Source organism: Parasteatoda tepidariorum, chromosome 6, assembly GCF_982258835.1.
Source record: "Parasteatoda tepidariorum strain Cologne lab strain chromosome 6, Ptep-v5.0, whole genome shotgun sequence".
NCBI lineage: Eukaryota > Metazoa > Arthropoda > Arachnida > Araneae > Theridiidae > Parasteatoda > Parasteatoda tepidariorum.
In genome coordinates this window covers 116,234,563-116,250,156 of record NC_141760.1, presented here as the reverse complement: position 1 = coordinate 116,250,156, position 15,594 = coordinate 116,234,563, and the positions used below count along the sequence as shown (strand labels likewise).

Here is a 15,594-nt window from a genome sequence, read left to right as displayed (position 1 = left end):
GTAATTCTTTTACCGCTAGCGATACAGAATTACTCAATCGTATTCCGGACTTTCTGGAAGACATACCCCATCATCAACCAGTTCATCACTCGAACTGGTTGGGGCATAATAACTAGAAAAATCATAGAAAAGAAAAAAAGCAAAACAAAGAAAAATGCTAGAAAAAAATAAGCATTATTACCTCGACAGCAAGTAAGCTTCCAGTGTCCGGAAGGCGGACAGGTCCTAGATTAAGAAATTCATTGCAACTACACTCTGCAGATGAATTTCTAAATCGTTAATACGGCCCCGGCAATACAAGCACATAGATCAAGTAATTCTTTTACCGCTAGCGATACAGAATTACTCAATCATATTCCGGACTTTCTGGAAGACATACCCCATCATCAACCAGTTCATCACTCGAACTGGTTGGGGCATAATAACTAGAAAAATCATAGAAAAGAAAAAAAGCAAAACAAAGAAAAATGCTAGAAAAAAATAAGCATTATTACCTCGACAGCAAGTAAGCTTCCAGTGTCCGGAAGGCGGACAGGTCCTAGATTAAGAAATTCATTGCAACTACACTCTGCAGATGAATTTCTAAATCGTTAATACGGCCCCGGCAATACAAGCACATAGATCAAGTAATTCTTTTACCGCTAGCGATACAGAATTACTCAATCATATTCCGGACTTTCTGGAAGACATACCCCATCATCAACCAGTTCATCACTCGAACTGGTTGGGGCATAATAACTAGAAAAATCATAGAAAAGAAAAAAAGCAAAACAAAGAAAAATGCTAGAAAAAAATAAGCATTATTACCTCGACAGCAAGTAAGCTTCCAGTGTCCGGAAGGCGGACAGGTCCTAGATTAAGAAATTCATTGCAACTACACTCTGCAGATGAATTTCTAAATCGTTAATACGGCCCCGGCAATACAAGCACATAGATCAAGTAATTCTTTTACCGCTAGCGATACAGAATTACTCAATCATATTCCGGACTTTCTGGAAGACATACCCCATCATCAACCAGTTCATCACTCGAACTGGTTGGGGCATAATAACTAGAAAAATCATAGAAAAGAAAAAAAGCAAAACAAAGAAAAATGCTAGAAAAAAATAAGCATTATTACCTCGACAGCAAGTAAGCTTCCAGTGTCCGGAAGGCGGACAGGTCCTAGATTAAGAAATTCATTGCAACTACACTCTGCAGATGAATTTCTAAATCGTTAATACGGCCCCGGCAATACAAGCACATAGATCAAGTAATTCTTTTACCGCTAGCGATACAGAATTACTCAATCGTATTCCGGACTTTCTGGAAGACATACCCCATCATCAACCAGTTCATCACTCGAACTGGTTGGGGCATAATAACTAGAAAAATCATAGAAAAGAAAAAAAGCAAAACAAAGAAAAATGCTAGAAAAAAATAAGCATTATTACCTCGACAGCAAGTAAGCTTCCAGTGTCCGGAAGGCGGACAGGTCCTAGATTAAGAAATTCATTGCAACTACACTCTGCAGATGAATTTCTAAATCGTTAATACGGCCCCGGCAATACAAGCACATAGATCAAGTAATTCTTTTACCGCTAGCGATACAGAATTACTCAATCATATTCCGGACTTTCTGGAAGACATACCCCATCATCAACCAGTTCATCACTCGAACTGGTTGGGGCATAATAACTAGAAAAATCATAGAAAAGAAAAAAAGCAAAACAAAGAAAAATGCTAGAAAAAAATAAGCATTATTACCTCGACAGCAAGTAAGCTTCCAGTGTCCGGAAGGCGGACAGGTCCTAGATTAAGAAATTCATTGCAACTACACTCTGCAGATGAATTTCTAAATCGTTAATACGGCCCCGGCAATACAAGCACATAGATCAAGTAATTCTTTTACCGCTAGCGATACAGAATTACTCAATCATATTCCGGACTTTCTGGAAGACATACCCCATCATCAACCAGTTCATCACTCGAACTGGTTGGGGCATAATAACTAGAAAAATCATAGAAAAGAAAAAAAGCAAAACAAAGAAAAATGCTAGAAAAAAATAAGCATTATTACCTCGACAGCAAGTAAGCTTCCAGTGTCCGGAAGGCGGACAGGTCCTAGATTAAGAAATTCATTGCAACTACACTCTGCAGATGAATTTCTAAATCGTTAATACGGCCCCGGCAATACAAGCACATAGATCAAGTAATTCTTTTACCGCTAGCGATACAGAATTACTCAATCATATTCCGGACTTTCTGGAAGACATACCCCATCATCAACCAGTTCATCACTCGAACTGGTTGGGGCATAATGACTCAAAAGAAAATGAAAAGATATCGAACTGGCAGGAATATAATCGTTTATAAAAATATTAGTAGAAAAAAAGAAAAACAAAGGAGAATAGTTATTAAAAAAATATTTACTATCACGATAGCAGCCGTGCCGATAACGACACATAATTTCTGAATCATAATCAGGACATAATATAATTTATATCGAGAGTATTATTAATTAATTTAGATTGACCTTCTGATCAAGAGAAATAATGATAAAGTTATTGTATGTAAATTAATTTTCATATTCAAAATTCAAGTACTTAAAAAAATATGAATTAAAGTAATATAAGACTTACTAACATTCTATAAGCTGCGTGCAAAATAATTTGATAGTTAATAAACCTTTCGCTACTATATCCAACTTCTCTATTTAGTTTTGTTTATTTGAACGCAAATTCTTCAAAACTTAATAAACACATGTCTTGGTATATAAATAATAAATCAATTCTGTGAAGAAAAATGCAGAATAGTGTTTTTTAATGTTGCATGTTCTAAACTAATTTAATATTTAACTGGGAAATTAAGGCTTTGTTTTTCCAAATTTATAAAAGCAGGGGTGATTGCGAGCCCAAGTCAAAATTCCGGAAAATTTCTTGAGTAAAAAAAAAAAAAAAAAAAAAAAGAAGGTAAAACCAAAAAATTATAAAAAAATTTAAACAAGGTTTTTTTTCCTTTTCTCAATCTTTCTTAGTTTACTTAATATACATTTAAAATTTTACACATACCTATGTCGACCTGGAGAAGTAATTAAAATTTACAAATAGGTCTTTTTTTCTTGAGTTTATGATTATAATAACTATTTACTGATAAAAAATGAATATTAATCTTGAATATAAGCTTATAAAGTATCTGGCTCTCCCTTACAAATAAAATAAACTGTGTTTTTAAGTTCCACCTTTGAAAATTTGAATTCAGGAAACTTTAGTGATCAATGATTTTTTGAAACGTCTGAACCTTCGATCTCCGGAAACTTCCGGATCACGGTTAACAAAAAATCCGGAAATTCGGATTTTTTCCGGAGCACAATCAGCCCTGTAAAAGCATCTTTTTATCCTCTTTTTGTTTTTATTGTGCTTATATACAATTATATTTATAAATGAAGTAAAATAATTATATATATATATATATATATATATATATATATATATATATATATATATATATATATATATATATATATATATATATATATATATATATATATATATATATATATATATATATATATATATATATATATATATATATATATATATAAATGAGAGAAAGAGAATTGAAATCAAGCAATAAAATCGGTACTTATCATTTTTTTTTCATCAAAATTCTTCGAACTTAAGCTTCGATTTCCTTAGTTTCATGACCTTGAAAGAGAAATTGGATAATATTAATATCAATTTTTCACACATCAAAATAGCAAGCATATAATCTATAGGAGATAGCAATCAGCAAGCGGCACGAAGGGACTGTATATATGCTGTTTAACCGAGCGGTTGTGAAAAAATCAATAACGTTCAATGTTACTTACTAAATTAGAAATACAGTATTTATTTCTTTTGTTTTTTTTATTTCTGTGAAGAATATGAAAAAAGTAATTAAATTTCTTTGAACTATTCTTATTATAGTGTTACAGTTCTTCGGATAAGCTTTATGGCCCAAATAGTAAAAAATAAAAATAAGAAAATAATTATAAAAAACCTTGAAATAAATTCGTCAATATCAAAAAAGAATTGTTCTAAGAAGGGATTAACTGAGCTGGAGAGTTGGAATTAAATGTAATTCTTATCAGGGGTCTGTCCAGACATTTTGTAAAAGGTTCGTTTTCGTAAAATTGTGAAAAAATTACTCGTAATTAGTGAATGTAAAATAAACGTTAAGTCACATTCTTTCAATCAGGGTCCGCTTTTGTGAATTTGTGCAAATAGGGTCCGTTATTGCAAAACTTTTTCAAGGAGTTTTTAAATTGTAAAGACATACAAGATTATGCTCAACACTGTAAATATGTAATTAAAAAAATTAAATTTTAAAAAATAAACAGCAATTACAGCTACTAATTTAACGATGCAACATATAAAACAATAATGAAGATAAACAAATTTGTGAAGGGTCCGATTAAAAGAAATTATTTTGTGAAGGGTCCGTAATTTCTTTTAAACAGACCCCTGCTTATGAATCACAAAAATATTGATTGCTGAAACCGGGGTTTGCTCTTTAAAAGCGAACTAAGTTCCAATTGAGTCTACCAACCAAGTATTTTTGCTTTCTTCGTTAAATCCGGCTCCTCATTAAATCTGGGTTCATTATGAACGATTTCGACTCTATTAGAGGGAAACGGTTAAATACTGTGCATTCGTACTATGACTGACAAAGAGTAAGGAGAGAAAAAAATTACATTTTATGAAATAATAAATCCATTATGTAAAGTATAAAAAATTTACCACAGATAGAATTTTTTAAACAATCAATAAATACGGTAAAATTTAGATTTAATCTCTACCTTTGCGAGTTTAAATACTTCGGATTTTCTAATGAAAAGAGGCATTTAAAGACAAGTTAAAAAGTGAATCAGTTTGTACAAAAGCCAACTTCTTTCATTAAGTTCAGTAAAGAAAAATATTTTCTATCCATTTTGAGTTATTAAAATCTAATAAATGACGAGAGGTGTGAAAAATAAATATTGACAAGTTAATATGATTTTAAATATACGAGTATATTTGGTAGCCCTTTCATTTTTCTCAACTTTGTACGTTTTTGTATAAAAGTTGACTAACATGTTAATCAGTTTCCTTTTAAGCAGTCTAATTAGCTGGCTACGTAACCTTTTTTTAAAAGAAACATAAAACAGTTAAGTCCAATAAATTCTAAATTGGCAAACTAAAGTGACCAAAAAATATTATATTGAAATTAATTATTAAAAGCAGAGAGTTGAATCACTAGCGAAAAAGACTGGATAAAAAATAACAAAACCAGTTTGATAGCCTGATAATAACTTTCCAATGACCGCAGTTGAGCTCCTTTTTCCTCCGGCAACTAAACAGGTTTTGATTCCTTGTCCTCTTTCCCTAGATTTCTTAAATTTCAATAACTTTTTCGTAAAAAACTTTTTATTCATTTTTTTTCAATGTTTCACTATTAATTTTCAAACCTTAATGCTCATACTGCTTTCACTTAAGTTTTGAGGGTTCTGAGAAACGGCGATCAATATTATATATCCTGTATATTTGATTTCTTTTTGCGGCAGTTGGGTGACGACCAGATATTTTGAAACTTGTATTTCATCATAATTGCGAACCAGGGAACTGTTTAGAGGAAATTTGGGTCCGTTAACGGACCCTTCACAAAATATCTTTTCATAAAAACGGACCCTTCACAAAATATTTTAACTTAAAAACGGACCCTTCACAAAATATTTTAACTTAAAAACGGACCCTTCACAAAATGATTTTTCTTTTAATTGGACCCTTCACAAATTTGTTTATCTTCATTATTGTTTTGTTAAATTGTTTGTCGAATAAACCCTTCCCAGGGCAGAAAACAAGAAAGATGGATGTAAACGAATTAAGTTTTGTCTTCGGCAGACGAATCTTCCATCATTCGTCCGAAATGAATATTCTGTGTTCAGCAGTATAGGCTAAATATCAAATGTTGCATCTCTAATTTAGAAGCAGCAATTGCTGTTTATTTTTGAAAATTTAATTTTTTTATTATAATTTTACAGTGCCAAGCATAATCTTGTATCTATTTACAATTTAAAAAGTCCTTGAAAAAGTTTTTTGCAATAACCGGACCCTATTTGCACAAATTCATAAAAGCGGACCCTGGTTGAAAGAATGTGAGTAATTTTTTCACAATTTCACGAAAAGCGGACCTTTCACAAAATGTCTGAACAGACCCCTGCGAACATTACACATTCTTTGTATTTTAATTTTTATTTAAAATTACTTTAGTACTTTTTTGTTCACAAAAAATTTAATCGAGACATAAACAGACCAGTGAAAATGTTAAGAGATTATTACTCACTATATAGCGCCTAATTTTCGTAACTTCTATCCTTGTATCAAATTGTACAAAATTTGGAGGCATAAAAATGCTTATAGCGGTTGTTTTATTTTATAATCTTAGTTGAACAGCAGACCCAATTTTGTGTTTATGAAACTAACGTTCAACTCCATAGATTTGTAACTTTGAATCCAAACCAAAAGACAAGGAAACTCCTGGATTGGGAGATGACATTTTGATAGAACTAACACGCATTTGCGTTACATGAGGAGAAAAGCCCCGAAAACCTTCCACAGTTAAACTGACGGCGAAGAATCTCTATCCCATGATTCGTTTAACACTGAGGATATTTTACTCCAGCACTCTAGTCGTTGCAAAATTTATTTCGACCCGCCATCGCTGGGATTCGAACCCAGGTTACCTTACTGGGAGGCAAGTGCTTTATCCCCTGAACCCCCGAGATCAATAATCAGAAGTACAATAACACAGAAATATATTCAGTTAACCTTAACAAAATTCATATTAACTCAATTTTAAGCAGTATATACTACTTCATTTTATATTGGTATAAAACATTCATAAAACTATGCATAAATTTACTATTGAATAAAAACATAATATTTAGATCAGAGGTCGCCAAAGTGGTCTATATAGACCCCCAGGGGTCTATTTAACATAAGCGGGGGTCGATCTGAGCCAGGGGGTCGAATGGGGGTCGATCCGAACCGGAAGGGTCGATTGGTCGAAGGATTATCAGTATTTTTCAGATATGTGACAATTAGAAATAAAAGAAGAAGACTTGGAAATATATACAGGTAACCTTCAAAAATTGGGCGACGATTTTAAACTGCGTTTTGTTGATTTGGAAAACATTGACATCCCTGATTGGATTATTGTGCCATTTTCTGCTCAAATTGAAAACGTGGACCTGAACCTGCAAGATGAGCTTGCTGAATTATTATGGGGATTTGAAGCAAAGACGCTTTTTAAAAATTTAACAATAAGCAAATTTTGGACAAATATAAATATAATGCAAAAATACGTAAAACTTTACGAAATAGCTCAGCCATTTATGATAGCATTTCCAAGTTCCTATATGGTTGAAGCCGGTTTCAGTCACGTAAATTCAATCTTAACTAAGAACAGAAATAAATTAAATGTGGAGTTTCGAGGGGATTTAAGATTAAAATTGACCAATTTTGAACCCAATATAACGAACCTTGCAACAAAAAAAACAAACACCAGGCACACCCATGTCATTGATTAAGAAGCAATAAATCCGTAGTTACTTTACTTATTATTTCTACTTACTTCTAATTACTTATTATTTCATAAATATTAAGGTATTAAATTTCAACATTAATATATTTTTCATAAAACTTTTGATACACTATGTACTATTATTTTAATAAATGTTCAAAATCATAAAATAAATGTACAAACACAGTATCTAATAGAGTTTTATTTTAATTAACAGAAAATTACTTTTATGGGGGTCGATGGAGATTTCGAAAAATTTTGTAGGGGTCGACGATCAAAAAAGTTTGGCAACCCCTGATTTAGATAAACGATATAGAAGATATCCTAACCTAATCTTATACCTATATATAGATATAGGATTTAAATATACCTAAAATAAAAATTAAACAACACTGAAATTTTTTACTTCTATGTAAAATGATGAAATAAGTGTGATTTTTAGAAATCAATGTTTTAGTTTTGGGGGGAAATTAACACTAGAATTCTTTATCATTTTGCATTTGATGCATTTATGTTTACAGTATTTATTTGGGTTTATGTTTTCTTGCATTTTTGATAAGGAGTGAAGATAAAATTTCAGAGCAGTCCGTTACAAAGTGATTAATAAGATTTCTTAGCTTTTTTTTAATTTTATACTTCGATAAACAATATTTAATCATTTATTGTATTTATATTTGTTAGAAGAGTAAAGAAAAAAAAAGATAAGTAAATGAGTTAAGGACAACAAAATTTCATAGTTCTAGGTAGTTATGAGGAAAAAACTTTATGTTTAGTAAATTAGTATGGAAATTATCAAAATCCGTAATTTTTATTACTCAACGTCAGTCCGTCATTTTGGTCATGACATCGTAATAATTACGGATAAATCTAAATTATTTGCTCTACTACAGGGTTTCCACAGAAATAAATGAACAATATAGTTGCTTTTAGTTGCCTAAAGCATGAAAATAGTAGCCAAAACTATGAAAATAGTTGCCAAAACTATGAAAATAGTTGCCTAAATAAGAACAAAAATTTGACTAAAATTTTATTAAATGACTTAATTGTCACATACCATGATCCATTTAGTCATGTTGGTAGCAAATATAATTTTTATACAAACATTAGTGTTCTAGCACTAAATTTTTACATAAAAAAAAATTTTATATTTGCAGAAAATTAAATACTTTTAATTACTAGAAATCACTCAAAAAAATATTTTCTCATTAAAAAAAAACATACTTTTACTAAAAAAATTTCAGTGTAAACAATAGTTGATCTAGCAAATATATATATATATATATATATATATATATATATATATATATATATATATATATATATATATATATATATATATATATATATATATATATATACATATATATTGTGAAGAGTGATTATTCAAATTTGAAATTCTCACATCGTAATATCATATTAAAAATTGGGTTTTTTAAAATCATGCAGAATTTCGTAGCAATAACTGTTGAAAAGGCGATCGAGGAACAAAATAGATATACAATGGAATCTGTGCAAATTAAAAAGTGATAAATCGAATTTTTTTAATCGTTTTTGTGATAAATCGAATTTAATTAAAAAGTGATAAATCAACATTTTTTAAGAAAGAAAAAATTCATTGTGCTCTAAAAATACAGTGGGACGCAGGTTGTCAACCCAAGTTGTGCCAAAAAAAAACAACCTAGGAGCGCACAAAAGTCTCCCTATAGTCTTCGTTTCCTGAAAATAGTTGCTTTCTTAGACTTTTCATGCAAAAAATGTTGCTATAGTCGCATCAGGTCGAAAATAGTTGCAAATAGTGGCTTTCAGTCGCCTGTGGCAACTCTGTATATATGAAATGCTAATTCACTTTCAATTTTTGACACGGAAATATGGACAGTTTTTTTTAAAAAAAAAAAAAACCTTTTTTTTTGTTTTACATTTTCCTTTATCTTTTTTTTTCTACTATAATCTAAAAAAACATTTAATAAAATTAAAGAAACATTTTGAAACAATTTGAAATTTTTAAGAAAAAAAAATTAAAACTGCACTAGTTATGAGCATTTTAAGTAGTTCTTCCATGCTGCGCATGCGCAGAAAAATTTTTAAAAAATTTATAATATTTACTTTTATCATTTCTGTCAAATAAATAAAAAAGTAGTATTCAATATCATAGAAGTTTATTAAGTGGGAAGCAATTTTCTAAGTAGTTTGTGTACTTTTTAAAAGAAGGCTCAAAATTATCAGGGATTATCCACAAATGTCATTTTGTAGCATTGCAAATTACATAATGCAAATCATGATACAAAACATACAAAATGAAATTTGTAAAAAACCCTCTATGGTTTTGAGTCTTTTTAAAAATAAATATATACAAAAACTACTTAGTAAAGTGCTTAAAACTTTTTAAATTTTTACAAAGTGAAAATCAAACTTTTTTCATTGCCAATTACAATCCGTTACGAAATTATGAAAATTTTATTTTTTTGCGCATGCGCAATATAAAGATACTTTGAATACTCATATCTTGCGCAGTTTACAATTTTCTTTTCAAATTTAAAAACAATAATTTTGTAATTAATTTTAAAATCTAATTCAATCTCATTAAATTCGGATTGAATGATCCCAAACGAATGGGACTTTAAATTTATACACAAAAATAAAAGAGGTGTCATGATTTGGGTTTTTTTTTCTGGTACTTTTTACACATATATATACAAGACATTACTTTGAATTACAGTTTGTGAGTATACAAAATATTACATTAAATACAAACAATGAAACTTTTGACCATAATTGATCAACCTCAAAAAAATATATACATATTTTTCTTTAAAATTAAATATTTTTTAAACTTATCTTTTCACTGAATTGCATTATTAAATAGTATCAAATACTCAAAGTTCTAAAAATTAATACTTTTTTTAAAAAATTATTTTGATTTTATAGACAATAACTAAAATTTACCTTTATGGTCTAACAGCTAATTACGTCAAAAAAATTTTATAATATTTTTTAAATTCTTTGTATGTCTTTTAATGTAATGTTAAAGACTCAGATAAGAAAAATTAAATAATCTGCAAATTCACGTATGATCAATCAAATGTTTTATTACGAAAAATATGAATTAAATCAACTGTGAAAAAAACATTAATATTTTGTATATATGGTAAGAACTTTAAATAAATAGGAAATATTAAGTTCTGAATTAATGTAAACATTTAAAAGAAATTAGAATTTCTTCCAGTTAATTCCAATTGATTTAGTTATTTATATAAATAATTAAAAACGTTAATTTTGTTTATTCAACAAATTTCTGTCATATAGCTTTCATATAAACAATAGATTTAAAAATGTTATATTTACTAAAGTGTGCTAATTTTGAATTTAGAAGCATTACTTCATATTAATTGAAATGCTTCCATTTGAAAACAAGTAAATTATAAATTTTCATCGTTATTTCTATAAGTCAGCAAAATTTTTATTTGTGAATTATAAGCTGAAAAATAATGTTTTACATACTTAAAATTTTCTACTTGATCATTTTAATTAATTAACTAAAAACAATACCAGAAATAACATCTATATAGTCTCTGATATTAAACCGAACACATATGTTAATTATCTCATTTGTCATGCCTTTTATTTATTATTAAAAAAAACAATTTATTATCTGATCAAATTAAATTTAAATATTACAAAAGTGTTCCGAGTGTAAAAAGAATTCTTCCATTCTGGAAGAACTGTTTGGTAAAATCGTTTGAAGATATACACAACATTTTTCTTTCGACGTGGAAAGAAAATCCATAAATACAAGATTTTAATATAAATATTAGTAAAGGGAAATTATTTAGCAAATAAAATGTATCGTGAATATAGAGTATATTAAAATTCTTTATTACCTCTATCAGGAGAATCACGAACAATCACCGTCCTAAATGCAGTGCACTCACCGTTCTATAAATTGTTCCGTCACATATGATTTCATTTCATTTTCGCCTCTTAGTTTAAAACCAATCAAATCGAAGGACGATTCAAAGAAAATTTGCATTTGCACAAATGTTCGCAGAGCGAAATGAAAACTCCTCTACTCTTTTTAGGGTTGCTTTAAGTTAATTTCTTAAGAAAGATAAAGGATAGGAAATCGCCAAGTCAATGGCGGGAAAGGGAATCGAAATTTTCAACAGTACATGACATTTTTAATTGAATTAATTAAATCCTCGTTCTTTTAAAAATGAATGATGTTTATTTATTGTTACACATGCATATGTAAGTTTGTGAACTCATTTCGAAATACAACTTTCATTTTACGAAGAAAAGAAGGATTTTGCAAAATTTTAATTTGCCTCATTTCTTTCCATTTATTCTCCAAACGTTTAAAAGCGGGGAAATAGTGATAACTGAATTACAAGTGTACGTTTATGCAGTATGGTGAGATGGGGGGGGGTTGTGACAAAGGAGAGTCAGAACCTGACTAAGGCAAGGGCATGCGGGGCAGTTGCCCCGGGCCCCACATCAGAGGGGGTCCCCGAAACGAATTGAGAGTTTATTTTAGATTTCTTTCTTAATTTAACATTTTTTTAAAACAAAATATCAGTACTGTGTAAAATCCGTCAGTTTTATGTTAGCTTCTTCATTAATCTATCATATGAACATAAAATAATCTATCTTTCGTAAATCTATGGCTTTCAAGGACGTAATTCAGATAAATTTTCGCAATTACGATGGATAAATTTGGCCAATCAAAAGCTTGTATTTTTACGTATCACAAAATGCGATATGTTTGCAAAAATACGGGCTTTCGATTGACTTAATTGAGCCATCGTAATAGCGAAAATTTAGCTGAATCCGTCCTAATGTCAGCAAGGATATGAATTTTTCGAAGCTAGATGACAATCAGAAAACTGCGTTCGGCAATGATGGACATGGAATTGTCAATCAATGAATAAAATGAACAGAACGATATATCGTCTGACCATTGAACTGGGGGGAGGGGGGGGGTACTTTATAGCTATTTTAGGTTCTAGTCAATTTTCTTATTATGTTATCTATAATGAGGTGAAAAATTTAGATACCTCCATAAAGTTCGGTTCTTCATAACTAAAAATGTGAAGCAGACGGGGGCACCCAAAGAAGTTTTTACCCCGGGCCCCAAATAGGCTAAGTCGGGCCTTGCTTATGGATTCCGGGACAAATTTTATTGAGGGCTGAAAACAGAAGGAGTCACAAAGTTTAAAAGACCCTTTTTTCAAAACTTAAGTTCATCCAGCTTATAAATGAATTTTCCTCAAATTTTTTGTCATAAAAATTATTTTAAAACACAAAACACTATATTTTTGCAAGGAAGTTGCAAATAGCTCTCAGCAGTTCCGGACCTTGGGACTGTTATCCCTGTCTAAGCCTTCACTGTAAAAATTCTCGGATCAAACCAAGGTAAAAAGCAAGGGTGCCGGTATATTTTAAAAACGAATCTCCACTGAGGAAGAAACATAAAAACCTGTTTGATTGTTCCTTGAAGTTAGCGGGTGTTTTAAATAATTACCTTTAAACTACACTCGACAATGAGAAAAAAAGTATGGTCAAAACTTTCAAAATATGGTAAAATTTACCATGTTTCTGGCTCTATGTTAACAACAAAAAGCTCAATAATTTTTACAGAAGCTAAGAATGATTTTGACAATTTACAATAAAATATGGTTTTACAATGTATGCTAAAATAAGATAAATGTGGTAAAGTTAGATCATTTTATCACGATACTTAGAATATGGCATAAAAACCGTTTAGTCGGTTAAATTTACTTTTCAGTTCTGCATATTTTTCTAAATGTGTAGTAGCAAAATCTTTAATTTTAAAAACCAGAATTTCCGGTAAATCATTACCATATGAACGGAAAAATTACCACCAACTGAAAGGTTTAAATGCCTAATATTTTGGTTTTTATTACCAGAATAAAGTTTTTCCCTTACTAGAAATGTCATTACTAAACTTAATTTGCATAACATTACTTAATTTGATCAAATTTTTTTTTCTCCTCTTGTTTTTTTCGGGCCGACCGGCCTGTGTAGAGGGCAGGGAACTGTCCTTGCATCAGAAAGGTTCTGGGTTCGAATCCCGAGCAAGGCATAGATGTTCTTTCCTTCTCTCTGAACTATCTGTTCTCACTGAGGAAGCGACGTTGGCCCACCTAATATGATACCCCTGAAAGAGAGACCAACAAAATCGCCCTGTATATGCTTGAATTGACAGATGTTAACACAGCTGGGCATTGGAAAAGAAAAAAAATGTTTTTTTTTTTCTTCCGGTAATTGAAACAAGTTTTGATTTATTCAAACCCACCTACACGATCGTGATCGATAGTGTGTTTGATTTCCCTTTATTCACTGAAATGTTATTTTGTTAATTCGAATCTGTTAACGTTTATCGTTTTTTTAATAAGATCTAAGAATATACAATTCTGAATCTTGAGAAAGTGTGATAATTCATAAGTAGTAAACATGATTAATGAAGTACTTTTTTCGATAATGATAGTAATAGGAAATCTAGTTCACACTCTATTGACACCCTAATGAAACATACTCTGGTAAACTGCATTAAAAATTTTTGAAGAAGCATGTAACTTTTGTATTAATTAAGGAAACAGCCGGCCGGAGACTCCCCGTTTAGTAAATGGTGACTGGTGCACACTAAATATGTAGGGTCACAAAGTCCTCCATGTTCCCATAACAAACCGGTGCCTCTGGGTGTACTGAATTGGAGATGGATCGTTCTCTGTCTTAAGTCAAAATTATTACATTTTGACGAATTAATGGGTCTGCCAAATAAACGGGTGCGACGTATGGGTGTGGCAGAAGTCGAATTCTTAGCCATAGATCGCGCCACTGGGACGAGAACAAGAACAACATTAATTAAGGAAACGAAAACATATTTTTAAGAGGTAGTAGTGACAGGGACAAAATTGCTAAAATCTTTTTTTTAAAAAATAGTATTTAACCAAAAACTATTTAAGCGTAATAAAAGAGTTTTTTTGTTTTGTTTAAATAAACCTTTCGAAGACTGATTAATTATGAAATCTAAACAAATGTATTAAAATAAACTTACTTATAGAAGGTAGAAGTAATTAAGACGTATGAAAATATTTTTTCCCTTAAGCTAGTTTAGATGCAAACAAGTTGAGATTTTATTCTGAAAATTTACCAGATTTCACAGTAATGTAAAAAAAAGGGAGTAATACTAATTATTTATTCATATTTTATTCAAACAGTTGCCTTCTTAGTGACCAATTTAATTACACATTTATCATGAGTTACAACTGAGATAACTAAACTAAGGGACAGCTTATTCTGATTGAATGTGAAAATATATATACAAACAAGCAAAAAATACTATAGTCTTAAAAGTAAAGTTAGTTTGATGACTTCATCGCTACAATCATGTTGTTGGACACGAAATTGAGGATCATTAATCAATATGGACTCTCTCCTCTAGCTCAGAACAGGCTGTTGAGTCATATTCTACTTTTAAGGGAAAATATGGTGCACATTTTTAACAACTTAAACATTTAACAAAAAACACACACATATTGAGCATTTGTTATAATATCGATGCATGTTCGTATCAATCCCCACTGGCCGAAGACTCCCCGTGTAGTAAATGGTGACTGATGCACGTTAAATCTGTGGAGTCGCAAAGTCCTCCATGTTCCCATAACAAATCAATACCTCTGGGGGTACTGATTCAGGAGTTTCCTTGTCTTCTGGATATGTTCAAAATTACAAAGCTACGGAGTTGAACATTAGTAGTCGTAAACTTAAAATTGGGTTTGAATGTTGGGTTGGCATCAATATATATGGTAAATATATTGATGCCTTTATGTTGTTTGAAAAATATTTCTTGAAAGAAAGCATAATTCTGCAAAGTTAAGTACGAATTAAGAAGATGCCACTTTGTCCAATTATAGATATAATCTAAATTACCATTATAACAACGTAAAAAATTTGGAATTAAATTACGATTTAAAGTACTGAACGTTTGGGTGC

The 15,594-nt window shown here is 30.4% G+C and overlaps 1 long non-coding RNA gene across 1 annotated transcript in view; it reads right to left on the bottom strand.

Moving 5' to 3' along the window:
* The window catches only part of LOC147808323 (uncharacterized), a 68,563-nt gene extending 56,894 nt beyond the window's left edge, over positions 1–11,669 (bottom strand). The window contains exons 1-2 of the long non-coding RNA XR_015434862.1: positions 11,460–11,669; positions 3,625–3,686 (exon numbers count right to left, since the gene is read on the bottom strand). This is a non-coding gene — a long non-coding RNA (uncharacterized LOC147808323). The remainder of the gene's footprint in view (positions 1–3,624; positions 3,687–11,459) is intronic.
* Between the last annotated feature and the right edge of the window lie 3,925 nt (positions 11,670–15,594).